This window comes from Cynocephalus volans, chromosome 3 (genome assembly GCF_027409185.1).
Source record: "Cynocephalus volans isolate mCynVol1 chromosome 3, mCynVol1.pri, whole genome shotgun sequence".
NCBI classification, from domain to species: Eukaryota; Metazoa; Chordata; class Mammalia; order Dermoptera; family Cynocephalidae; genus Cynocephalus; species Cynocephalus volans.
The window spans coordinates 171,348,961-171,358,959 of record NC_084462.1 but is presented as its reverse complement, the minus strand read 5'-3'; the positions used below and the strand labels follow the sequence as shown (position 1 = coordinate 171,358,959).

At 40.9% G+C, this 9,999-nt stretch overlaps 1 protein-coding gene across 1 annotated transcript in view; it reads left to right on the top strand.

Moving 5' to 3' along the window:
- The first annotated feature begins 4,490 nt into the window (after positions 1–4,490).
- TC2N (tandem C2 domains, nuclear) overlaps positions 4,491–9,999 on the top strand; it is a 40,805-nt gene continuing 35,296 nt past the window's right edge. Inside the window, exon 1 of the mRNA XM_063091342.1 lies at positions 4,491–4,601. The gene's annotated coding sequence lies outside the window, so the exon portion shown is untranslated. The remainder of the gene's footprint in view (positions 4,602–9,999) is intronic.

Sequence of the window (9,999 nt, the reverse complement as noted above, 5' to 3'; positions counted from 1 at the left end):
TACTCCAGGTTTGAGTCATTTCTTCCAATCCATACAGAGTTCACATAAAGCAGGAATTTCGATGTTTCTTTGCTCTACTCAGTGAGTCTGGGAGACTTTGTTCTAGAATCTGGGGACAGTTTCATATGATCTGCTCCATGTGCTCTCTTCCTTTTTGGACCAGCTGCTCAGCCTGGATGAGTTGATTACGTGGTTGGTAGAAACCCCTCTTTTTTTCTGGATCCTCTCTTTCTTTGCTTCCTCCTTCATGTCCTTCCTTTGAGCCTACTGGTGCTATTATCTCCTGCCCTAAGTGCTGAATATTTTTCATTTAGGCCTCCAGTGAAACTGTAAGCCTTTTGGTGCTACAAAGTTTCATTGATTGTGGAGTTTGGGTGAGGGGGTGGTAATGTTTTGGGGAATGGCCCTGAGAAAAGAGGACCTTGTCATGATTAGGTCTTTTGGTGGAGCATGTATGACTAGCCATTTTCCCATTGTTACCTTAGTTTTGTGGTGCCAGGTACCCAGAAAAAAAGATAATGGGAGAAGGAAAGAAAAAAGAAAAAAAAAGAAACTCTTTCCATCATAAATAGTTCCTAGTTTTTCAATTATGTGTCCTATAGATTAAAGTGCAAAGTGTTTAGTAAGATATTCAAGACCCTTCAGAGCCTACTTTCCCACTCTTACCTGCTCTCAACACATACTGGACTTTGAGTAACACTGGACAACCTGAAGCCTATTCAGGGAAATCTTTCAAAGTGCATGAAAGATACTGAGAAGGGTTGGTACAGATGATGGAGATGATGTGATGGTGACTCTGATTGTTTTCAGGTCAAGATGTCAGCATTCTGATCAGGTGGCCATCTGAGAGACAGAGAACAAAGAACTGTGTATCCATAATGAGTTTTCTTTACGCACTTGGGAAAAACGTAAAATTTCTATGACCTTAATACCCTCTTTGATAGATTTTCATGTTCTATGTTTCCCATACAATGCCTAGAGCAGAAGACAAAATTTCCTGTATGTTTTATGTCATCATTCATAACAGTGCTAGTCAGAATAAGTAAAGCTAACTACCGGGAAAAAAATCTCCCAGTACTAGTGGTTTAACACAATATAGTTTATTTTTCACTCACATCACAATCCAATCAAGGTTATTGGGCAGTGGGGAGAGCTTTGTTCCATGAAGTCAATCAAGGACACATACTTCTGTCTTGTTGCATCATCAGCTTTAGCAGTGGTTAGCATGGTTTAGTAATGGTCCAAGGTTGTCAAGGAGTGAGAAGAGGGAGAGAGTGGGGTGAAGGCTCACCTGTTTTTAGTTGCCTAGATCAAGAAGTGAATATTTTTCTACCTCTGCTCAAACTTCATTGGACAGAACTGGTCACATGGCCTTACCTAGCTGCAAGGGGAATGGGCAAAGCAGTTTAGCTTTGTAGCCATAAAGAGAAATTGAGGTTTGGTGAGCATCTATGATGCTGTTGAAATGCCACTTTCTCTCTGAAGCAAGTGCCTAGGACTGCGCCTTTTATACTGTAGGCACTCAAAAATGTTTGCTGAACAAGTAAATGAATGATTTGATGACTATGTATAGGATTCTGCTGTTATGTTCTTCTAAGGCAGAAAACGAGAGGAAAATAATTTGGGGGGAAGCAGAAATCTGCCACCCCCACTATATTCATATGACCATTTATATTTGTAAAATTATTTCACAAGCATGCTAGGAATTAATATTCTTGTCTTTTTATTCATTCAACAAATACTTGAGTGTCTTCTATGTGTCAAGTGCTATGCGATGTGCTTAGGAAACAGAGGGAGAAGTCATAATTCCTGCCCATTAGTAACTCACTTGGAATGAGTTTAGTGGGAAAAGAAGCCAATAATTACAGCTATTCTGTAGGTGCCAAGATAGCGATATAGATAAATTATGGCAAAAATGCTGAGAAAGAGCCCCTAATTCAGTCAGCAGTAATTAGTGTTTCATCTTCCAGAAGAGGTGATACTTCAGCTGAATGAACATGAATCTGCCAGTTGATATACATAAGAGATAGGTAAAGGGAATGTAATGTGCAAAGTTGACAATTTAGAGAATTGCATTTAGTTCAGATAGTCAAAATGTATGGTGGGGAGTAGTGGGAGATGGGGCCAGAGGGGTAGGCCTGGGCTGAATCACAAAGCACCTATAAACTGCATTAAATGAAGAAAGAATGAATAGGAATTAGGAATATAGGGATTATATGACCTGTTTCTATCAAATGAATGAGTTGATACACACAGTAAAATCTGCTGCCATGTTATCCATATCAACCAAATCTATTTTTCTCCCCAGATGTGCTTCAAATAATATAAGATTGGTAACATTAAAAAGCAAACAAAAACCCCACTCAGAATGTTGCAACAACGATCTTCTTATGGAAAAAGGTTAAACACAAGAGCACAATGAAAGGTGTACAATATACTCCATTCATCTCAATGTGGCTTTGCCTCTGAGAGGGAACGGGAAGGAGGCCCATTTCAAGGAAAACAAAGGAAGTGGTTTCATGGTTTCGCAAGAACTATATCTGTCAACAGAGTAGATTCTTCTAAGAAAGATTTTTTACATAGGCTATGGAAGAAAACTAGGAACAATTCAGGGAGCTCCTGCTCTTGGAACTTCTGCATCAGTGAAGAGATTGTTAAAGTTATTCAGTTAGGAAACCAAATATCAGCCCATTTCCATCAGTAGTTATTGAGTATTCATGCATTCATTCATTCTTTATTCATTCAGTACATTTGAATGACACTTTTGTACCCTGCACTATGCTGGGTACAAAAGTACCCAGCGGAGAGTAAAATATAGGTAAAGATATGGTCTAGCCCTTGAAAAGCTTCAACTAACACATGAATCTAGTGGTTTCTAACCAAGAGTCTACTTAAGGGTCAAGTGAGACAGAGAGAGAGAGAGAGAGAAAATATATGTGTGTGTGTGTATGTGCACATATATACATTTGTTCAAAAAGCCCTGGAGTCCGAAGTCCAGATTCAAACGTTGGCTCTATGCTTGAGCAACCACTAACTGGTTGTATGACCCTTAATATTTTTCAATTGTACAAAGAGGATAATAGAAACTACATCACAATTGCCAACATTAAATGAGATGACTCATGTGAAAGCTTTGTGTAAACAGTACAGAATTTTGCAAACACTGGTGAAAAATTATTGAAGGTGAATGTACCGGAGATTAAAGCAGTGTTTATCAAAGTGGGTTTGTTGAAACACTAATACCCAAGGATGGTAATAGGACTTTCTCAAGAAGAGAGTTCTGTGGTCAAATGAACTTGGGAAATGAAGGATTAAGCAAAGTAAAACACAATTCCTAGGCCTGTAAGATGTAACGTGTATTGTGAGTCGCAAGGAAAGCAATTATACTGTGTCTCTTCCTCCAAATTAATGTGATCTTGGGATCTACCCCATTTCTACTCCAGCATTTCTAGGCCTTGTAGATTGACAGAACTCACTTTGGAAAAGACTGCTCTCCAGGAAGAAAACTATTAACCTTCACTTCAATCTACAATCCATCGGCCTCTCAAAAGCTGAGCCATTCATCATCAGATAATCTAGAAATTCACTCAACAACTTTCTAAGTACAGTGTTGAGATTCCCACCATGACAGGTATAAAAGAAAAGGGCCAAGGGGTTAGAGGGAATTCCAGCACAGAATGAGTGAGTGTGTGCGCGTGCACAAGGTGTTGCAGTGAATACATTTAATATTTCTTTCAAAACACCTACTGATAGAAAGGCAGTAACAGATATAAAGCAACATCAGTAGAGACGCGGGCTGATTCTCAAAGACTTTATAATTTGACTTAATAAAAACACTAAAAGTCTAGTAACAGCACAAAACAACTCCACTTCTAAGAAAGAATGCAGAAACATCTCTGGCAAGAAAGACTGCTCCTTCCTCCCCAGTTCAGAGAAGTTCGTCAGGCCGATACCTTTCCTTCTACCTGTTGTCTCCCTCCCGATGATCCCTCAAAACACCCCAGCTCCGCCCGGTTCGATTTTAGACCTTCCCAAAGGCAGAAACAGGAAGGACGCGCGCGGGGCCGAATCAAAGACGCAGGCGCAGCGCGGCTCAGGTGCGCGGCTGGGCGGCCCCGCCCCACCCGCCCGGATGCCCTGGGGGGCGGGGCGCGCCTGAGGGGAGGGGGGGTACCTGAAAGGGGCGGGGCGGCTCTGAGGGGAGGGGGGTCCCTGAGAGGGGCGGGGCGCGCCTGAGGGGAGGGGCGGTACCTGAAAGGGGCGGGGCGGCTCTGAGGGGAGTGGGGTACCTGAGAGGGGCGGGGCGCGCCTGAGGGGAGGGGTGTACCTGAGAGGGGCGGGGCGCGCCTGAGGGGAGGGGGTACCTGAGAGGGGCGGGGCGGCTCTGTGGGAGGCCGGGGCGGAGCATCGGGGCGCGGCCGCGCGAGGTGACCCAGTCACAGTTTCCACCCGCGGCTCTGCAGAGCCTGGAGCAGGTAACCGGCCGCGGCCGTGCGGCGCCGCCTCAGCGCGGAGTGGGGCGTGGGCGCCCCGAGAGCCGCGCCGGGAGACCCGCGGAGCGCGGCGGGAGCCCGCCGGGGGAAGGAGCGGGCGCGGCCCAGGTGCGCTTCTCCCGCCGTGCGGCCCGAGCGGGCCTCGAGCCGCCGCCGTCGTCCGCCCGGGTCGGGTCGCGGGTGTCGTGTGGGGGAGCGAGTGGGAGCGGCCCGTGCCTCAGCAGGGGACCCCCTCAGCCCCAGCCCCGCGGGCGGCTGTGGGGCGACTGTTCAGTACCGGGCTTTGTCTCTTTGTCTTTAACTTTTTTTTTTTTTTTAATGTCGCGGTGGTTGGGGGGGTCCGGGCAGTTCCCGCGTCTCTTCAGCGACGCTTGCTTCGCGGAGGCTCGAGGGAGGTTAGGCCCTGGGACTGCCGCGATCGCGGTGGCCTGGAGGGCAGAGACTCCCCCTGTGGAGCGGGAGTGGGCGGGTCGGCTCGGTGGGAACCCCGGCCGCAGGACGGGGACCCCAGCCCCGGGTGAGGACGGCCGCGCGCCCCGCTCCCCGCCCCAGGCTCACCGGCGGCGGGCTCCAGCTGCGCTCGGGCTTTGGGGAAAGAAGAGAGTTTCCTTTCCCTGGCGAGGTGTGATGATGTGATGTTTTTAAAAGTTTGTGAATCGGCGAGTGTTAAAATGTCACTTTCCTATGGTGTTTTGCAAACCACAATCTACCCAACTAGGTTTTAAATTTGATTTCTACCTCTTCTGTTTTTTTTTTATCTTTGCTCTGGTTTCCTTTAAGTATAGGAAGATACTGAGAATGAATTGTGGGGTAATTGCACAGTGATAGACGTTCGAGTATAGACAAAGTAGATGCCAAGCCGAAAACTGATTCCTTTAAAATAGTTAAAATACAGCATGTAGAAGGATTGCTTTTGGAATTAAATTATTATTTTGATTCTCACTCCAAGTAGGCAGATAATAGAGTTGTGTTTTTCCTGATTAATAATAAAAAAATATCCTGGAAAATATTGAGAATTAACAACAAAACCCTATTTACCAATTTAATATTTTGATGTGTATGATTTCATCATGGTTAAAATTTGCTTTTCCTGGAAGGAAATGTTAATATTGCATGCCTGCGAGAGCTGAGATTTGAAGAGATTTGCTTTTTATCATCTTTTTTGTATTTTGTAGTTTTTGCTAGTGAATGTGAGCTAACCTTTGTAACTGGGGGGGAAAGCCTTCAATTCGTTTTTTTTTTTTTTTTAACCCTTCAAGAAATGCTCTAAAGTACTTTTACGTTTTGTATTTTATTGCCTTCACTTGAATTGTAATTGTGTATTCACGAATAAAACTAATAAATTGGGAGATTAATTAACTCAGGTTGAGAGAAAATGAGTTTGAGATTCTTGTAGGACATCTGGCAGAGCTGTCTAGTTGGCAGTTAGATGTGTTGATATCCGTTTTTTCTGAAGTCAGGATCACAGTTGTAGGTGTTGCAAGCAGAGGTGGATTTGTGGTAGTTAATCCTCTAAGGGGGTAAGGAATCAAGTTTCAACTAAGAGGGGAAAACCAAGGATGGGAAATGCCAGTATTAGGTGATGGGCAGAAACAGCCAAGGAGACCAAGGAGGAGCATTCAGGAAAGAAAAAGAAAACTAGGAGGCAGTAGTGTTGTGGAAGCCAGGGGAGGAGACTTTTAATGAAGAGGAAAGTGTATCTGGGAGTTAAATGAGTCAGAGGAAACAGGAGGTTGGAAACTGATTAAGTGCCTATTGGCTTTGGTAGTTAGGAGGGGTCATTGTCCTTAGCAAACATAATTTAGGTAAAATGGTAAGGGTAGAAGCAAAATTTGGATGAATTTGAGGTGTGAATAGAGGACGAAGAAGTAACAGTAGTGAATGTAGAATCCTTATTTTGAGAAAGAAAGATTAGGAGAGGCAACAGGGTGGTAGAGGGGCGTTGATAAGAAAGGTTGGAAAGAATATAAGAAATATAGAATGCCCTTATGTTAAAGTGCATCATCTCATAGCATTTTTTCTCTTATGGTTAAGTAGCAGAAGCTGAGAGCAAGTAGTTGAGCATGTTGAATAGAACTATTCATAATAAATAGTTCATCTCCCTCCCATTCAAATTACGAGGACTGTCAAATTAGTGGTACTTTGATGTATTGGGTTCAGGTATTGTTATCAGTGTTTAAGTCACAAGTGTAAACTGTGTTGGACTGTATTTCACCTGAGTTCCAGTACTTTGATACTCCCAACTTGCTTTTAAGTTATGTGATTTTTTTCTTGTATTTTTCAATGATTCTTCTAAAAATCTTACGTAGAAATCAGATGTTTGAACTAAATCAGAATCCATGAGGAATACAGCAGGGCCTTTGCTGCAATTACTATTGTGTGTTTTAGAGAAAATGCTCTTACATTAAAATTTCTGTAGTAAGTTTCACTTCAATCTTCATTGAAAGTTTGATTTTTTTGTTGTTGTTCTAGAGTTCAGATAAGTAGTTTAATGAATATTTCTCTTAGTGATATGAAAATAATAATTAAAATGGAAGAGTCTAACCACCAAGTGTTGACGAGGATGGGGAACAACTGGAACTCTCATATTCTGCTGGTGGAATTGTAAATTGGTGCAGTCATTTTAGAAAACTCTTCAGCAGTATCTACTAAAGGGAAACATATGCCAAACTGTGCCCAGACATATACCCAACAAAACTCCTGAAAATGTAAACTAATCTAATGTGACAGATGACACATCAGTGGTTACTTGGGAATGGGGCAAGGGAAAGTAAGGGATGGATTAAAAAGGGGCAAGAGGAAACTTTTGGGGATGATAGATATATTCATTTCCTTGATTGGGATGATGCTGTCACTAATGTATACATGTGTCTGATTCATTTATTTGTACATTTTAATTATTTGCAATTTATTATAAGTCAATTATACCTCAGATTAAATAAAAATAGAGTGGAAGAGAGCACATCATTTCAGTACATTTACCTTCTTTAAAAACTGGAATTACCTCAGGGTGATGGGATTATAGACAATTTTTATTTTCTTCATATATTTTTCTGTATTTTTCATATTTACTACAACCATGTATCTACTTAACTATTAAATGACAATCTGCTGGGTAAGAAATGGTATTTCATTGCGGATTTAATTTACATTTCCTCATTTACTGATGATGTTTAACCTTTCATAGTTCTTCTACGGGGTGTCTGCTTATGTCTTTTACCTATTTTTTGTGACTTAAATCGGTTTCTACAAGTTCTTTATATATTCTGGATATTAATCCCTTGTCAGTTGTGCATGTGGAACATATCTTTTTCTCAGTGAGCAGCTTGTCTTTTTACTTTTTGCATAGTGTCTTTTGATGAAAGCATTCTATAGTTTAATGTAGTGGACTATGTCAGTCTTTTCCTTTATGGTTTGGGCTTTTGGCGTCTTGTTGAACAAACCTTTCTCTTTCCTGAGATCATAAAAATATAGTCTGGTGTTTTCTATTAAAAGCTTTAAAATGTTGTCTTTCCAGGGGTTATGTGGAAAACCTCTGTACTTTCTCAATTTTGCTGTGAACCTGAAACTGCCCTAAAAAATAAAGTCCATTTAAAAAATGTTGCCTTTCATATTTATGTCGTTAATCCATATAGAATTGATTTTTGTGTGGTATGAAATGAGGTCCAATTCTTTTTTTCCCATATGGGTAATCAGTTTTCCCAGCATCATTTACTGAATATTCTGTTTTTCATTCCAGTGATCTATAAATATCATATGGCAAGTTTTTATGTATCTGTGGATATGTTTCAAGGCTATTCTTTATTTGTTCTGTTTAAGTGTCCTCGTTACAGTCTTATTTACTCTAGCTGTATAAAGAACCTTGATACCTGAGACAAGTCACCCACCCATGTTCCTTTTAAAACTAGACTCCTCAATTGGTGTTTTTTTTTTCTTTTTTAAAAATAAACTTTTACGTGGATTATAATGTGTTATTTAATTTTTAATTATTTACTGTAATCACCTGAAGTCACGATAATACTGAAGTTACTCTAATGTAGACTATATCAGGCTATCTTTGGATTTTGTAAATCCTGTCCTAACTCACTAAAATTAATTTTAACTGGAAAAGTAAATACAGGATTTTCATTTTGGTAGTATGTAAATTGAGGTATTTGGAGCAACCTTTACACTGAAAACAGCAAAGAATGCTGTATTTAAAAAAAAACAATTAAAAAAGATAGGAATTAACATGCCAAATCTAAGAGAAATCTGAAAGTATGAGAGTCTGAAGAAGCTCTTAAGTCTTATTTGCCCTGAAGGTATTTGCTAAACTGGGGGGAACTTAATGGATTTGAGTAGGAACTTGGATTTGCAGTATGGGAGGGATAGTTGGAAGTCAGCCCAGTACTCACTCAAGGTAAACTAACAAGAGACTTTCTGTCCCTAATTCTGGGATCCCAAATGGCTGTGATGTCATGAAGAGGGTGAAAACTCACCCTACCTCCTTCAAAGGACTGCAAGGAAAGTTGCCATGATACCAAAACACCAAACAGACCATAGGAAGAAGTTCATAACACCTTGGTGGTCTAATTTAAAAAATTTGGTTGTGAATTTAAAAAAATTTTTTTGAGATATAATTCACACACCATAAAATTCACCCCTTTAAAGTGTAGAGTTCAGTGGTTTTTCATATATTCACAAAGTTGTACAACCATTATCACTATCTATTTCAAGAATATTTTTTTCACCCCCCAAAAGAAACCTTGTACCCATTGGCAGTCATTCCTCATTCCCCTCTTCCCTCCCATCCCCTTGCAACCACTAATCTACTTTCTATTTCTATGGATTTCCTCATTCTGGACATTTCATATGAATGGAATCATACAATATGTGGTATTTTGTGTCTTGCTTCTTTCACTTAGCATAATATTTTCAAGGTTTATCCATGTTGTAGCATGAATCAGTACTTCACTCTTTTTTATGGTTGAATAAATATTCCACCATACGGGTGTATCCCACATTTTATTTCCCATTCATCAGTTGATGGACATTTGGGTTGTTTTCATTTTTTGGCTATTATGAATAATGCTTCTATGAACATTGGTGTAGAAGTTTTTGTGTGAAATATGTTTTCCATTCTCATACGTATATTAACCTAGGAGTAGAATCCCTAGGTCATGTGGCAACTCTGTGCAAAGTTTTTGAGGAACTGCCAAAGTGTTTTCAAAGCAGCTGTACCATTTTACATTTCTACCAGCAGTATATGAGGGTTCTAGTTTCTCACCATCCTCACCAACACTTTTTTTTTTCTATCGTTTTAATTGGTATGTGTGAGGTAGTATCTCATTGTGGTTTTGATTTTAATTTCCCTAACAGTGATGTTGAACACTGTTGGGAAAATAGAATAGTTTGGTCAGGGCCCTCCCCTGGGTCCGGTTGAGTATGGTTTTAGCACATTCTTTGTAAGCAAATTGTGCGTGTGTGCGTGTGTGTGTGTGTGTGTGTGTGTGTGTGTGTGTGTGTG